Consider the following 17,797-nt stretch of genomic DNA (forward strand, 5'->3'; position numbering starts at 1 on the left):
GAGAGGTCGCGATAGTGAGAGGCCCGCGCACCGCAATGAAGAGTGGCCCCTGCTTGCCGCAACTAGAGAAAGCCCTCGCACAGAAACGAAGACCCAACACAGCCAAAAATATAAATTAATTAATTAATTAATTTAAAAAAAAAAAATCCGCCTGCCAATGCAGGGGATATGGGTTCGATCCCTGGTCCGGAAAGATCCCATGCCGTGGAGAAAGTAAGCCCATGCACCACAACTACTGAGCCTGCACTCTAGAGCATGCGAGCCGCAACTGCTGGGCCCACGTGCCACAACTACTGAAGCCCGCATGCCTAGATCCCATGCTCTGCAACAAGAGAAGCCACTGCATTGAGAAGCCCGCGCACTGCAGTGAAGAGTAGCCCCCCTCTCGCCACAACTAGAGAAAGCCCGCGCACAGCAACAAAGACCTAACTCGGCCAAAAATAAAATAAAAATTAAAATAAAAAACAAATAACAGTTCTGTAGCCATAAAACTCACAAGAGAAATAATCATTTCTGGCCCAACATACACCTGCAAACAGATAATAATGGGTTTTTCTAGGTCAAGAGACTACATCCCCAGGGTCGGTTCATCCAAACTGCTAACTATGACGAAGTTTACCATTGGCATGTCCAATATTCATCCCCTGGATCCCCTTTTCCCTCCATGTGCTTTTCGCAAAAATCTGCCATGAGAAAATCCTCATATTAAGGTGTAAAAGACTGATGAGGGTAAATGGGTATCCCCTCTCCACAGAGTATTTGCATTTTATCAGAGGGAAACCAGTTTCCAATAGTGGAATTAAAAGCACCCACAGCCTGGATGAAGGAGATATTTTGGGAGGCAAAGGAGCCTTTTTGATGACTCAGAAATCAAACACATATAAGCAGCCACTTATTCGCCACCTCCTCATAAGGATGTTCCTGAAATCATCTTTCAAAGCAGTTCTACTCTGAAGCAGAACTTATTACCCAGGGCAAAATGACTGCCTCGTCATTTTTTCCTCACTCATATTCAACTCAAAGCAACATTTATGGAGAACTGACTATGTACTCCGTATGCTAATGCTACAGGGAAGAGATTAAAATGGTGCTGTCTTTGTCTTCTTGCTCACTATTGCATCTTCAGTGCCTGGCATGTGGAGGATGCTTGATAGAAAGAAAGGAGAGAGGAAGCAAAAGCCTAATAACTAATGAGAGATAGTAAATAACTAGTTATTAGCAGAAGCCTAATAACTAATATGATTAGTGAAGAGATACTTCTACCTAATAGTCACAGAACTTGAGAGCTGAGAGGGAGCATAAAAATCATCTAGTCCAGCTCCTCTGAGCCCAGCAAAGTCTTCTAGAGCTCCCTTAAGGAATGGTCATTCAGCCTCTCCTTGAACTCTCCCGTACCTCTTGAAGATCCCATTCTGTGGCAGGCATTCACAGAGATGAACAACTGGGTCCCATCATCTTTCACATCTCCCTTATGCTCCATCTGCACTTCATCCTTCTTCCCTTCTCCATCCCTTCCCAGTGGCCACCACATCACATGCAACTACCCAAAGGCTATGCTATCCTCTGGCCATATACTCTAGACAACACAAGCATCCCAGACAGTGGATGCATACGGGCATCTCTGTGCCTGCTCCCTCAGCCCAGAATGCCCAGGTCCCCAATTTCTGCCAGCTGGGACACTAGTTATCCTTCAGGTCTGCCACTACCTCCACCCTACAGACTTCCATGACCACCCCGGAGTCACAACCGATCCCTCACCCTTCCATGTGTCCACGGTATTCTGTATCCATCACTTTGCATTAAAGTTTCCTATACCCGGTTCCCCAACTACATCAGAACTACATCTTCCTGAAGGTAGAAGCCATTTGTTATTCATTTTAGAAGCTTCTTATATTGGGTTGAATAGTGTTCCTCCCCAAATTCAAGTCTTTCCCAGAACCCCAGAATGTAACCTTATGTGGAAATAGGGCCACAAGTGCAGGTAGTTAGTTAAGATGAGGTCATATTGGAATATGGTGGACCCAGAATCCAGTATGACAGGTGTCCTTATAAGACAAACACAGAAAGACACGTGTGACTATGAATGCAGAGGTTGGAGTGATATGTCTTCAAGCCAAGGAATGCCAAGGATTACCAGCAACACCAGAAGCTAAGAGAAAGGCATGGAACAGATTCTCTTCTAGAGCCTTCAAAGAGAGGATGGCCCAGCTTACACCTTGATTTTAGATGTCTAGCCTCCAGAACTGTGGGAAAATAAATTTCTGCTGTATTAAGCCACCCAGTTCGTGGTAATTTGTCACAGCAGCCCTAGGAAACTAATATATCTATACAAGGTTTAAAGCCAGCACCTTCTCAGAGAAGGTCTCAAATGTTTTCTAAACTAAATTGAAGAGTTTGGCTTATGAGAGAATTCTTTCTCATTTTAACGAGCTTCTGGAACAATATAAAATAAGCACTTCCTCATTGTGTTATCTGTGTATACACAGATGCTCTATTACACGGTTTTGCATCAGTTCCCTCTTATTGCACTAACAGTTGGAATTCTAGCTGTTTAAAAGCATTTCAAGCTATTAATTTGGTTTTGTTTCTTATTTGCCTGAAGTTCAGTGGATTAGATAAATAGAATATTCCAAACTTTTTAAAAATTTTAGTACACTAAAAATATGACAGCACCATATGGTAGAGAATCACATTTCCCCAGGGACTTCTTATATCAGAAGTCCTGCCTCACATTTAAATAGTTCCAAAGAGTTCTTTATCAAAACCTTAAAGTTAAGAAGAACCAAGGATTTCAAGTTGAGTCCACATGGCTGGAGGACAGTGAGAACCTGGGCTGGTGAGACTCATCATTGAAGGCCAACAAGTACAAATGGAAGGAAGCCTTCTGAAATCTCAATAACCTCAGTTGTAGTGATCTTGATGTTATTCAGATTGAAATGGACATTTGGTAATTATCAGATTCATTTGTGTGTGAACTATCAAGTTTTGCCTACTTACCCGGACCAAATTATTTCGTTAACTTGGGCTATACCTTGCCTCAACTAGCCGTACTCACCAATCTTCTGCTCTTTTTTTTTTTTTCCTGTCGTACACATGAAAATAACACTGTCACAGACTGATGACAAAGTGTTATTGAAAAGAACAACTCAATCTTTCGGGTTCTTGAAAAGTCTCCCCAGGCTTCCAAGTCTGTGTGGTGACACATAGCAACCATAGCAAATTCTGCAGGTACACTCTATTTTTTTTTATTGCTTTCAACCTCACATTACTCAAAATTACTCTTCTCCCACATCCTCCTCCAGCTAAAGGTCTCCTTCATATGCTTCCTCAGAGTCCTCTAGAACCTATCCTCATGCATAGAGAAATTCCCAGCCTCAGGATTTTCATGGATTGTTCCCACCACCTTCCTGCTTTAGTTGAAACTGGCTGTCCCAAGCACCTTGCTTGTCCCCATCCTGGAGTTAGGAGTAGGGAGTTTCAAACTCCACACTTCCATCAAAAAAAAAAAAAAAAAAAAAAAGAAAAGACATTCGCCTTCTTTAAGATTCATGCCATCCAGCAATACCACCTCCTCATTATTGTCATCTGATTATTGATAGTTAACATCTATTGAATGCTTACAAATATGCCAGAACTTGGGCTTCATCTTTTATTAATTATCCTATTTATCAACTTCTCTGTCCCTTCCTTTCATCACCTGGCTACCAGCCCATCTCCTGCTATCAGCATGGGAAACTTTAATGTTCATGGGGAAAAATCATTCAACACTCCAGTCTCTCTACTCCCAGTGACCTTCACCCCCCTTCCACATCCTGGGCCTGGTCATCACTGGGAACCGCTCCATCTCTGAAATCTTACACACCAGCATTCAACACAATGACTACACACTTCCATTCCTCCCACTTTCTCCTTTATCCCATCCAACCTGCTCTTGGGCTTCTCTTTCATATCTCTATCACCATCTATCTCTATCTCATATCTCTATCACCAAAACAAATGTTTTCTGTACCTAACATCCTTCTTTTTTTTTTCTCTCAAGTTCTAGAATTTATATACCAGTGCTATTCTCAATAGACACAAACTGAAAATCACTGATATTGTAATACACATTGGAATAAATTAATTAATAGTTGAATGTTTACACTATGGAATCCTATGCAACAGTGGCAATGCATGATCACAACAACAGGCAACCATATAGGTATATTCACAAACAACATAAGGAATAAAAAAGCCCAATCCAAAAGTGGTTATCCTGTGTCATAACTTAATAACCTTTTTCCTCCTTACATTAGCCAGACTTGAACCCTGACTACTACCACAATGTGGGATGGACTCTCCTCCCTTAGTTCCCACAACACGTCTCTTTTTTTTTTTTTTTTTTAACATCTTTATTGGAGTATAATTTCTTTACAATGGTGTGTTAGTTTCTGCTTTATAAAAATAATTCCCCAAAGCATTGCTCTTGGCCTTTTTCTCTTCGCAATATACCCCTTTCCCTGGGCAGCTGCATCCATTAATGTGGCTTTAACCACCATCTATATACTAATTACCTGTAAATCCATCTTTCTAAACCAGACATTTCTCCTGACCTTAAGACCCCTATGGGCATGTCACTGGGATACCCCATGGCTTCCTCAGTCTGACATGTCTAACCCTCAGCCCAGCTCCTATTCCCCAGCTTGGAGAATGTGCCCAAGGTATACAGTCTCCCAAGTGAAAAACTAGATGTCTTCATCTTAGCTATGCAAATTTTTAATTGAATGTTCTTTTTACAAGGGTGATGTTAAGGCATATCAGTATTCCAATGCATAATTTGCTGCCATTTGGATAAAAATAGAAAAATATTTTATTGTCTATACACATAATATCTATGGAACTATACATAAGATACTAGAAACACTGATGGTCCCAGGAAGGGAGATTCTTCATTGTAATATCCTTTTGAATGTTATACCATGTGAATTTTTGTTTATCCAAAAATTTTAAAAATTAAATTATAAAGATAATTAAATACAAGTTTTAAAATATGACCCAACCATTCAATGGCTTTCATTGTCTTCTGAATAAAATTCCATTAGTTTAGCAAAAAAAAAAAAAAAAAAAAAAAAAAGGCCTCTGTAATTTGGTCTTGGACAGCTTCATCATTCACTGCTTCCCTCCCAGGCATCCTCTGCTTTAATCATATCAAATCATTTGTGATTCCACAATCACACTATGCCCTCATGCCTTCACACATGCTGTTCCTTGAGACTCAAGCACTATTCCCCTGGTTGCCTGCCTGGCAAACTCTTACCCATCCTTAAGGACATTTCTCAATACCCCAGTGGTAAGATGAGTCACATATTTATTACTAAAATTATGACTGTATCAAGTTTAAAAGTAGTTCACCTTTTAAAATAAATATTAGAGTGAACTCAAATTTATCCCAATAATAGTATTACTCCCTTGTTTGAATTCTAATTTGCTTTCTTGACCCGTAGAGAAAGGAGTATAGGCACGGTGGCACCCTAGAAACTGTGGATCTGATATCATATTCAGGAACAAAATCCACTGAGTGTCTGTGATGGTTAATTTTATGTGTCCACTTGATTGGGACACAGGGTGCCCAGATATTTGGTTAAACATTATTCTGGGTGTGTCTGTGAGGGTGATTCTGGAGTGAGATGAATCAACAGACTGAGTAAAGCAGATCACTCTCCCTAGTGTGGGCAGGCCTCGTCCAATCCCTGGAGGCCTGAATTGAACTAAAAGTCGGATAAGGGAGAATTCATGCTCTCTGACTGCTTTCAAGCTGGGATATCAGTCTTCTCCTGCCCTCAGACTAGAACTTAACCACCTCTCCTGGGTCTCCAGCTTGCAAATGGTGGATTATGGGGCTTCTCAGCCTCCATAGTCACCATAATCCAATAATCCTGATCATAGATAGTGATAATATTTATTTTTATATATTTATAATATATATACATCCTAGTGGTTCTGTTTCTCTGTAGGTCCCTGACTAATACAGGGTCTTAGTGGGAGAAAGGTTGAGAACTGCTAGTCTAAGACATAACGCAGTCATCTCTCCCATGATGCCTTTCCTGATACCCACAGGCAGAGCTCAACATGCCCTGCGCTAGACTCCCGTGACTGGTCCTTGATTCATTCTTCCAACAAATACTTACTGAGCACCTATAATATGAAGCAAACATGGTTTCAAACACTGATAATAGATCAGTGATGAACTGGACCAATATCCTCACCCTTCTGGCACTTTCATTCAATTGGGAAAGACAGACAATAAGCAAAATAAGTAAAATAAATGGTATGTTATCTGTTATGACAATAAGATGAAAAACTAGCAGGAAATGAAAATAAGGAGTGCCAGGAAGAGGGGGTGACCCTCAGCGTTAAATAGGGCTGTGAAGGAAAACTTCACTGAGATCTTGGCATTTAAGTAACAGTTAGTGGAGATGAGAATTTGAGCCACCAGAGCAGCTAAGGGAAGCATGCTCCAGACAGAGGGAGCAGCAAGTACCAAATGTCCCAGGGTAGGAAGGTCACATGGTCTTTATATTAGGCTGGCAGGCCCTTGAGATCAGGAAACACACCTTCCATGAGAGTAATAGTTAATTATTTTAATTTAATGAAAATAGCAATCTATTGAGTACTTACTAAGTGCCAGACACAGTAAGGGCTTTACAAGCATTATCTCATTTAATCCTCTTAATCTTGTGAGGTAGGTATATTATATACCCAATTTACAGATGAAGAAACCGATAGAATCGTTTGTCCAGAATCACACAGGTAGAAAGTAGCAGAGTTGCAATCTGAACGCTGACCAACTGACTCCCAAGAGTATGTTTTTAACCCTCTGCTCTAAACACTCCACCTTTAATTTCCCGTCTTTTGAGTTCTAGCTCCTTGCAGATGTTCAATAAGCGTTTGTTGAATGGAAACTCACACTGAGACTTCCTCCAAGGAGAAGTGACAGTAGTAAGTCTAGCGGTCTGTTATAAGGATTTACTACTTTATTAACAGAGCTTAGTTTGTTTGTTATCTTAAAAACAGAGATGACTTCAAGAATAAATGTTCCATGACGATCCCACCACTCTGAGAACTGCAGATCCATTTTAACTGCATAATGGAATAAATTGGCTTACCAGATCTTATTGGAGGTTACTCCCTGAAGCTTAAATATAACTTGCTTCCCATTCATTGCTTCAACATTTTACTTTAGTCTCATTTAATTTGATTCAGTCATTTCCTGAAAACTTAGTACAGGAAGACATAGCCCAGAGCTACCAGTGATACAAAACCAACGCAGACGCAATCCCCTGCCCTCACAGTGCCTACGATCAGACCACAGAGAAGAATACAGCCTGCAAATGACACAGCCTGAAAACACAGACTGCAATGTGGCAGCAAACACAAGTTAGCTGCCACTATAAAGACTGAAAGAGCACAAGTCTGGTGGCGGTGCATAAAGGGAATTTGTTTCTAGTTCACTTAACAGGTCTGTGGACCATATTCAGGGGAAGGATGTGGTTAGGAAGTGTAAGGGAGCTTTTAGCCAGAAATGGGATAGCTTACAACCTTCCATTGGTTTAATCCAATAATGTATCCAAAAGGCACATCTGCAGTTTTCTTAGAAAACAATCATTGAAGGAAGTTTAGAAATTTTGCTTAAAACCATCCACTTTCTTTCTGTTTACAATTCAAACCATAAAATAAACTGTGTATTTAGTGGTGATATTATACCATCAGGCTCTTTTTCTTTCTAGAGGCTCCAAAAATGGAAATCTTTATCACTGGCCAAATGAAATCCAAAGGATATAGTATACAGAAGCTGGTTTTATCAAGCCCTGTCTCTGTCTTTCTCAGAATAGTAATCTCAGGTTTTCTTCTTCCAGGGAAGTGAAATGAATCCAAGTAGCCTAGACTGTACTTTCTCTCCTATGAAGGAAGAAATAAAATTATGTTGTGTCTGCAAGTCTGATATTGCTGCAGAATCAGCCATGCCCTCAATCTGTTTTAGGCTGATTTAAATTATCAGAGAATTTAAGTCAAATCAATGGCGCAGGTGAAAATCCCAGTGACTTCCAGGTGGGTCATGTCTGTAGGAGTTTTCAGCACTGGGGCCCAAGTAGGGCATTGGTTCACAAATTATTGCCTGGCCAGAGCTCTTGACAGGAAACAACACTGATATTATGAAAGCATCATCTTAACTAGTAACATGTGAAGACTCGGTTGGGCCTCCAGACCACAGGTGATAACACTAATTCATGGAGGGGAGAGGTGCAGATCATTCCCTGTGCAATCTAATTTGGCTTAAAAGACACCCTCCTTCCCCAAACATGATCCACTTCATTTTCATCTTCACCCAAAACCAAGCTTCAAAAAGACCCCAGAAGACCCCAAAAGCTGTAAAGTAGCCCCCAAATGTATAGCCTCATGACAAGCACTAGGAACGTGGGGTATGGCCTTGAGGCCTCCACCAGGGTGGCGAGGAGGGATGGCTCATGCAGCTGGTTTAGATGTGGGAAAGGTTCCTGAGGTCTGGGGAGCCTGGCAGAGCAAACAGCAGGCCAGTAGCCCACACACCCAGGTTGTATCTGTGAGAACTGGGGCAGGTGTGAAGTATTCCCAGAGCTCAGGAACTAGCTCACCTGCACTGGGCAAGCAAAAGCCCCGGGGGACAGAGCATTCCAGGACAAGAGCTACACAAGCTGCTGGGCACACTTCTTTTTTTTTAATTTTTAATTTTTATTTATTTATTTATTATTTTTGGCTGTGTTGGGTCTTCGTTTCTGTGCAAGGGCTTTCTCTATTTGCGGCGAGTGGGGGCCACTCTTCATCGCGGTGCGCGGGCCTCTCACTGTCTCGGCCTCTCTTGTTGCGGAGCACAGGCTCCAGACGCGCAGGCTCAGTAGGTGTGGCGCACGGGTCTAGTTGCTCCGCGGCATGTGGGATCTTCCCAGACCAGGGCTCGAACCCGTGTCCCCTGCATTGGCAGGCAGATTCTCAACCACTGCACCACCAGGGAAGGCCATGGGCACACTTCTGAGTGACCACAGGGAACTCAAAGAAGGGTCCCTGGAGTAGGCTATGGGGTCGGCTTAGCCCTAGGACCCTTCTCGATGTTACTGACACACAGGGCACTGAGAAAGGGATGGGGAGAAACAGAAGACTCTCAGATGACAGCATGGTCCTACCTTCAGGGATTCCTAGGTTTAAGGTAATAAGAACTCCCTTTTGGCTAGGAGGAGGGTCTGTGCTTCGCCTTTAGTATTGTTCATGGTTTTAACTCTGTCCCATCTTCACAATAGATTGAAAGCCCGCAAGGGCTATTCCTCCGTGCATCCTCAGCAGTGAGTGGTGATGGGATCATTCTAGACTCTTCCATTCCATGAAGCAACTGACAGACACAGAGCTTCACTCTACTAACATCTGGCCCTCTGAGAGTAAGTCTCTGTAGGAATACTGTAAGGAAAAGTTATGGCTCCTTTAAGAGTCTTCTGATAAGTAGAATTCCAAACTTTCTGGAAGCAGATGGAAGTAAGTAAAGATAATCACCTTTCTTTGTGGTTAAAATAATCAGCAACTACAACTTTGGGGAATAAGAGAAGCCACAGAGAAAAGAAATTATTTCCTCATTAGAAAAAAAAAAAGGCCACCATGAGGAGGTCCCATGTACACACAAAGCCACATGTAGGACTCAGGCTTGGGGCCAGGACCTACCTCTGGCATGCTCTTAGTAACTCTGTGACCCTAGTAGGTTACTCAACCTCTCTGAGCCTCATTTCTTCACCTGTAAAGCGGAGGAAATGCATTTACACAGGGTTAATGCTCACAGAAATATTAGCTGTTGTTGTCGTTACTCAAGAAGTGGTAGGCTTGCTTTCCTTCAGCTGTGAAAATTCAGCCAAAAAAAAAAAAAAATCACAAAGGGGAGAAACTATTTGCCCTCAGCAAAAAGGAGAGAAAGGATCTGAAATGTCAGAAAGAAGTCACCTCTAGGTGGTGATTAATAAAGAGGGAAAATAATACCCCTTCTCTGAAAAGGTGCAAACAAGCAGTCAAGGGTATTCAACAGTCAAGGGTGTACGCTTAGGAAAGCAGGCAGGGGTCCTGGCCTTGTGCTTCTGGAAACGCAGAGCCCCAGGGGTAAGTGAAAGTCAGTCTCGCCTGATGCTAGGCTGCAACCCACAAGCTTTGTAACTGCCCAGCCTCAAGACCAAAGAAAGAGCCCAGAGACAGCAACAGAGATATCAATGCAGTACTGGACAAGGGACTCTTACGCAGGCTGAGGAAGAAGGTCCTGAGCAACACCATATCATACGCAGCAGGCAGCAGGCAGAACATGGCAGTATCGCAGGCTAGCATTTATAGGGGAAGTGACGGTCAGGTTGGCTCATCAGTTACCAGGGAAACCAGCAGCTGGGGCACGCCCCTCACAGCCCCTCAGGTTAACGACCAACACAAGGGCAGATGTCTTCCTTTAATAAGCTAGCAGGTGGACCTGTTCTGGCCTAAGCATTAGAACAATCGCTAGCTGGGGTGGGGACAAGCACGCTCGTGGAAGTAGGGTGCAGGTGAAGCAGGGACTGGTTCAGAGGGCATACAAACAGCAAGAGAACAGCCATGTTGGGTGGCCTGGCCATACACCTGATAAGGATATGAAAGCCCGAGGATATCTGGAAAACGAATAGAACACAACTTACACCTAGGTATTTGTACTTCTAAATGGACTTTAAAGATCTAGCACTTTGATTACAATGATTACAAATTATTAAAATAACAAACATGCCACCTAGAAGTTTATTGTGATGGAAGAGTAGTGTATAGACCCTGACCTGTCAACCCCATGCTGCTAAGTCATAACAAATGATAACCACAATAATTCATTAAGCACTTGCAATATGCCAAGCAGTCCTAACTCTTATATGCATTAACTCACTTGATTCTTATAACTATCCTATAGGATAAATAGTATAATTCTCTCCATTTTATATAAACATATGGACTTTTTATGAATTAACTGATGGACAAGCAACCATGGGGGATGATGAGTTGCAATCAGATTTTAAAAACAAGCAATAAAATCAAACCCTTCCGCGGCTGTTCCAAAGACACAACGGGCCTGCTCTTTTCCTCCATTCACTCAGGAAGTCCTCCCCCAAAGCCAACCTGGCTATGGTAGGAGAGACTGATTGCCACCTCCTCTTCTAGCGGCGAGTAGGCTGTGTGTATATACAGCAAGTAGCAGAATGAAAAAGTAAAAAACAAAAGCAGTAGTAGAAGGAAAAGATGATGCTCCTTCCGTCACCTAAAAACCAATGACACGTGCTCGCTTCGGCAGCACATATACTAAAATTGGAACGATACAGAGAATATTTTTACACAGCCATAAAAAAAAACAAAAACAAAAAAAAACCACCAATGACACAAAAAAGCTTAGATTTGAACTGTGCTGTATTTGTACAGACTGAGGACTCTGGGCTCTTAAAAGGTGACCAACCTGCAGACAGGCAGGATGGCATCCCAGCACTACCCAGGGCAGCACCTCATGCATGTTCCTTGGAGACCCCGTAAATATGGGTTCCCCACACATAACAGTCCCAGTGACAGGAAACTGGCTCCAGTTCTTTAAGTGCTGTTTATTATTCAAATCACTTCACCAAAGCCACTGATGCCCAGAGAGGGGAAGAGACTAACCCAAAGGCCAGTGGCCAAGCTGGGGCCATGTTGCAGGTTTTCCAACTCTCAGCTGGTTCACAGAGCTACAGTGAGGCTACAGCAAAAAAAATTCATAGAGACATCTTTTGGAAAATTAAAATCTAAAGCTCTACAAGTGAGTGCTGGTGGCACTGTTGATATTATTTATAAATGGTTTTTAAAGTCATGATGCATTTATAGACAGTCATTTAAGTCCCGTCCTGGTGATAGTAGGACACAGTCCCATATTTATACAGAAAAGAGCTCTCAGCTGCAAAGGCCTCCAGGCAAGCGAACGGAGCCACGGTTCTCCAGCCCAGAAAGCAGACGGCCAAAGGAAGCTGCCAAAGGGTGGGACCACTAAATGGCCCAGACCTAAATGCAGGACATAAGCCTCACTCAGGAGTCCTGGGGTGACAGAAGTTTGGATCAGGAGAAGACGCCAGGGATCACAGAGCCCACATCCACCATCTTACAGATAAAAAAACAACGGTGCAGGGAGAGGTCACTGTACCCATGAAACAAGGATTCCCCATTCTCCCCTCCGCAGCCCCCAGAAATCTCAGATTTACTTCTCTCTCTAACATACCTATCCCCTTCCCTGTTTCATTTTTCTCCAGAGCATTTATAGTAGTTCCTTCTTACCTGCAGGGGTACATTCCAAGACCCCCGGTGAATGCCAGAAACTGCGGATAGAACCAAACCCTATCCAGTTGATCCTTGAACAATGCAGGGGTTAGGGGTGTCAATCCCCCGAGCAGTGGAAAATCTGTGTATATCTTTATGGTTAGCCTTCCATATCCACTGTTCAGCATTGGTGGATTCAACCAATTGTGGATTGGGTAGAACCATAGTATTTATTTTTTTAAATCTGCATATAAGTAGACCCACACAGTTCAAACCCATGTTGATCAAGGGTGAACTCTATATACTATATTTTTTCCTATACATGCATGCCTGTGATAAAGTTTAATTTATAAATTAGGCACAGTAAGAATATCCAAATTGCCAGCATAATGACTCTTGTATTTGGGGGCCATTATTAAGTAAAATAAGGGTTATTTAAACACAAGCACTGGGATACCATGATGCTACGACAGCCAATCTTGTAACTGAGGTGGCTACCAAGTGAGTAACGGACAAAGGGATGATCCCTGTCCAGGGTGAGACAGAGCAGGATGGCTGGAGATTTCACCACACCACTCAGAACAGTGCACAAGTTAGAACTTAAAAACCATTGCTTCTTTCTGGAATTTTCCATTTACTATTTTTGGACCACAGTTGACCGAGGGTATTTGAAACCGTGGAAAACAAAACCACAGATAAGGTGTAGGGGTGGAGGGGACTACTGTATAGGCTTTGCATTTTATATATTATAGGCTTTACGCTTGTTTATTGACTGTCCCCTGTACTAGAAGGTAAACACCATGCTGAGGAGCACTGCTGTATCCTCAGCACCTAGAACACTGCAACAAGCTCTCAGTAATGATCAGTTGAACGATGGATACCTTGCATCCACCTAGCACTTAAGAGTTTACAAAGTATTTCCATGAACATTATCCCTTGGTTTTCATTAAATAACTGAAAATGTCTTAGAGGAATCACAACATGAAGGTCAGACTTTATATCTCTCCCTGGTGTTGGAGCAGGTCCTAGTGGCCTGAGGCAGGGCTTGTACTTTCCTGGGGGAATTAGAGAGCACTGGGCCGGAAAGCAGCCCCAGCATACCTGTCCGTCCTGGAAGCCAGGGAGCAGAACAGCCTTCCTGAGGGAGGCAAGATGCCCTGCCCCTCACTGGTGAAAGCCTGGAGGCAAAACCATGTTTTAGAATTATAAATCCTTTTCCATTTGCTTCACTCAGGACCAAAACTAGGACACTAGTTTGTGAAGCGGACAATCACTGGGACACTCCTGGCTTTAGAAACTCCTGTAATACTCATCCAGCTTTAGATGCAGAGTACAGGGCACTGCCTTCTCTGGGGCATCTACTTCAGCCCAAAAGACAGATCTCACAATAAACAAGGGCGTATCATGTCTCCAGATTTGTGTTTTATTCTCCACCTGGATTATTCTCAGCCATGTGTCTAAAACTTCTACCGTTTTTCAATAAAAACCAGCTCAAACAATACCTCTTCAAGGAAGCCTGGTCTGAATCTCCCCTTCCCCTGCCCCTCCGCCCCTCTCTGTAATCAATCTCTTCTCACGGAATTCCCACAGCATTTGGTACCATTATTACAACATTCATCATGTCCTACCTTTTACCAAAGGTTTTTCTATCTGGACCTCCTATTACATATATAAACCCTTTCTTAGCAACAGAGCATGTTCCTTTCACCTAGATATGTCCCTAAGGCATCCAGCACAGACCCAGCACATGGCAGGCGTACAGTAATTGATTCCTGAATGATCATGAACACATGATCAGCTACTGGGAGGAACATGACAAGTTAGAGCTAAAACCCTACCCTCATCCTCAGGCCTGCATCCATCCAGAGCTCTCTGACTGAATTTGACCTACCTGTTTCTACCATCTTACACTAGTTTTATCAAATGACTCTCCCGTACAAAAAGCCATTTGTTGGTATTATAAACTGATTGCTTCTTTGAGAATGTACTACCCTCAAATCATATCAAGAACCTTCAAAGGTTATTTCCCAATAATCCTTTTACTGGACATTAATAGATGAAAAAAAATCTAAAAGACAGAAAACACCCATTCCAGAACGCTGGATGTTATCTTTGGCTTGGTTCCTCCTTGTCTCTCATTCCCCACATACAGGCAATCGTGCAGTTCTATTACTTGTGCCTCTACCTGTATCCAGAACCAGTCCAACTTTCTCCATCCTCATCGACATGGTCATTTGTCACCCGGATTGCTGCCCCAGCTGCCCTAACTGGCCCCTTGCCTCCAAGCCCACCCCTATCTAATTCATCCTCCACGCTGCAACCCCATTATTCTCTCTAAAAGGTAATTCTGGTCACACTCCTCTCCTTTCAGGCTCTTTAACGCCCTCATGATATACAGTCCGTGCTCCCCAGTGGGGCACACAAGTCTCTCGTTATCTGGCCCTTACCTGCCCCTCCTGCCTTCTCTCTCCCCTCCTCACACACCTACACTCCAGCCACACTGAACAGCCTGAATTCCTCAGACACACCAGCTCTGTCTTACCGCCTTCCCTTCACATAGACTGGTCCCCCTGCCTGAAACGATGTCTCCTCCCACCATCCTCTTCTCCCTTTTCACCCGGTCAACTCCCTACTTATCCTTCATTTGAAGACTCTTCCCTGAGCTCCCAGCCAAGGCAGCCTGGTGCCAAGAATCCAGACGGCATCCCCGTGTACTCACACTGTGTGCCATCACAGCCAGCTTACCTGTCCCTCCCCTTGCCTCCCATACATGACTTAGCTTCTTGACGGCAGGGGCCCTGTCAATTTCAACACCAAATCCCCAGAACCTACTTGGCCCTGTGCCTGGTGCTAACAGGAACTCCACAAATAACTATGAAATGACGTTGGAAATTAGATCAGCCTCTGAGGAGGCAGCTTCTGAACAAGGGTGAGACCAGCTGTTACCCCCCATATCCACAGCTCAATCCCTACCCCCATTCACACCACTGGAATGCTGAAAAGCACATTTAAAACAAATCTGAATGCTCCTTAAAATAAATGAAAGACAAAATAAGTCATATATGTTATGTTCACTGAGACACTACTGGTCAAAGTGAAGAAACGGGGACAACCTACATATCCAACAATAGAAAAAATAAAAGAATAAAAATAAATTTACATTAACTTTGGAAAAATTATATAATTATCAGAAGAACATATTGTAAAATAAAATAAATAAGGGATTTGGGGTCAGAAATCCTGACTTTACTTGCTTGCTATCTGTGTGACCTTGAGTTTATCACTTAATCACCAAGTCTCCCTCTTAACACATGGGTTGTTGTGATAATAAAACAAGACAATGGATATAAGGGCATTTTAACATTTTTAAAACACTATACAAATACAAGCTCGTTCAAATTATAATTATGATGACTATTACAGAAAATATTTACGACACAAAGTGAGAAAAGCTGTGTACAAACATGTGTACAACCATGTAAATTACATGTACATTTAGATAAAGACTGGAAGGAAATGAGCAGAAATGAAAAAGTAGTGGATTAGGGCAGGAGTCAGCAAACATTTTCTGTAAAGGGCCACACAGTAAATATTTCAGGCTTTGGAAGCCATACAGTCTGTCACAACTACTCAGCTCTGCCCATGTTAGCCCAAAGTAGCCAAAAATAATACATTAACGAATGAGCATGCCTGTGTTCCAATAAAACTTTATTTATCAACACTGAAATGTGAATTTCATGTCAGTTCCATATCACAAAATATCATTCTTCTCTACTGGCTTTTTTCAACCATTTAAAAATGTAAAAACTATTCTTAGCTCACGGGCAATACAAAAACAGGTGGTGGGCAGGACTTGGCCAGATGGTGACAATTTGCTGATCCCTAGGTTAGGGTGATATATAGTGAACTATTTTCTTTTAATATAATTTTCTTTAATATTGCTACATGATTTTTATATTTAAAGGGGAAAAAATAACCGATACCATGAATTCCCTGGGGTCTTCCAGAGCCATTAAAAACTGACCACCCTCAAATTCAAACATGAGTCAGCTGGACCTCATTTCCTCTGCGAACCCATGTCCCATAACAAGCCATCACAGCCCCAGAAGTCTAGCCTCATCTCTCCTTGGAGACTCTCATACAAGACTTGCTGATTCCTTAGCTTTGGCATTTCAAGTTCTTGTCTAAGGTCTTAACCCAAATCTGACTGAAATCAAGCAGGACCCTGTGGGGCACGGAAGCCTTTCTGTGTCCCTCATTTCCTGTTTGTAGGGAATAGACTCCAGCATCCATGACCTTCCCTGAGTTCCAAAGGGCAGATTTGAACAGTTGCTAATCAGGGAAGGGAGGGGATGCAGAGACAAGCGAGGAAAAGCCAAGAAACAATAGTGCAGCCTTGGGGCAGGGTCCTGGTTCCCCCTCAAGGGATACACATAACTATATCTTTGAGCTCTTCTACAGAACTAAAACCCCCAACAAATGGAAGTTGTTAGCATGCTTCATTCCAGAGAAGACCACCTGAGGCCAGATTAAAGAAACGCAGGCCCTACACATACTCTGATCCTTATCAGCAACCCTGCCCTTGAACCACTGCTATAAAACTCCTCACCAAATCCCCCTGGGTTGGGACATACAGTTTTTGAGCGCACAAGCCCACTGTGTCCCCCTTTGCCTGGCAAAGCAACAAAGCTCTTCTTTTCTACTTCACCCAAAACTCTGTCTCCCAGATTCGATTCAGCACCGGTGCACAGAGGCCGAGTTTTCAACATCATGACCAATTTCTTCAAGACCAAACTCTAGGCTCACCTTCTCCAAGGAGTCTTCCCTGAGTCACCACAATCCAAATAGGTCACTCTTTTGCATTATTATGTAATTTGACTATAGATTTTTTTTTTACACTGTTCCCAATTGTTACATCCCAGTGTGTTTTCTCTCCCAACAAGATACTAAGATCAAGGGCAGGACCCATGCCTTCTGCTACTTTTCCACCTCCCACAGCGCTTCCTAGAGGACTTCACAAATGTTAGTTGAATAAATGGTGAGAAGAGAACCCAGCCAATGAATGGGGTGCATCAGCAAATGGTCCAGGTTTCTGCTGTTGATTTTAGTAACGATATGATTAGCACTCTCTGCAGATCTTCCACAACGAGCCATATCGCCCATTGTAGTTGTTCATCTGGTCATTATATTGGCACATTCCAAGCTGCTGCAAAAGTAATTATATTCTGTTCACAGAACCACTCATCTCAATTATAGGCCTTAGCATCAACATTATGAGATTACATTATATAAAGATGCTATGAATCATTCGGCTGGGTATAGGGAGGATTTTTAAAAGAAAGAATGGTGAAGCCTGTGAAGCCTACTTTAATCAAATACAGTATTCTTCTGAAATCAGAAGTCAGTGAGGAAAAGATTATCAAGCTACACAGACACAGAACAAGAACGAAAACAGATGTGATGAAATAAA

The 17,797-nt window shown here is 42.7% G+C and overlaps 1 protein-coding gene across 4 annotated transcripts in view; it reads right to left on the minus strand.

Moving 5' to 3' along the window:
* The window catches only part of KCNH1 (potassium voltage-gated channel subfamily H member 1), a 417,868-nt gene that overhangs the window by 238,037 nt on the left and 162,034 nt on the right, over window positions 1-17,797 (minus strand). The window lies entirely within an intron of this gene.

The sequence above is a fragment of the Balaenoptera physalus genome (assembly GCF_965194825.1).
Source record: "Balaenoptera physalus genome assembly, chromosome: 1".
Taxonomy (NCBI): Eukaryota; Metazoa; Chordata; class Mammalia; order Artiodactyla; family Balaenopteridae; genus Balaenoptera; species Balaenoptera physalus.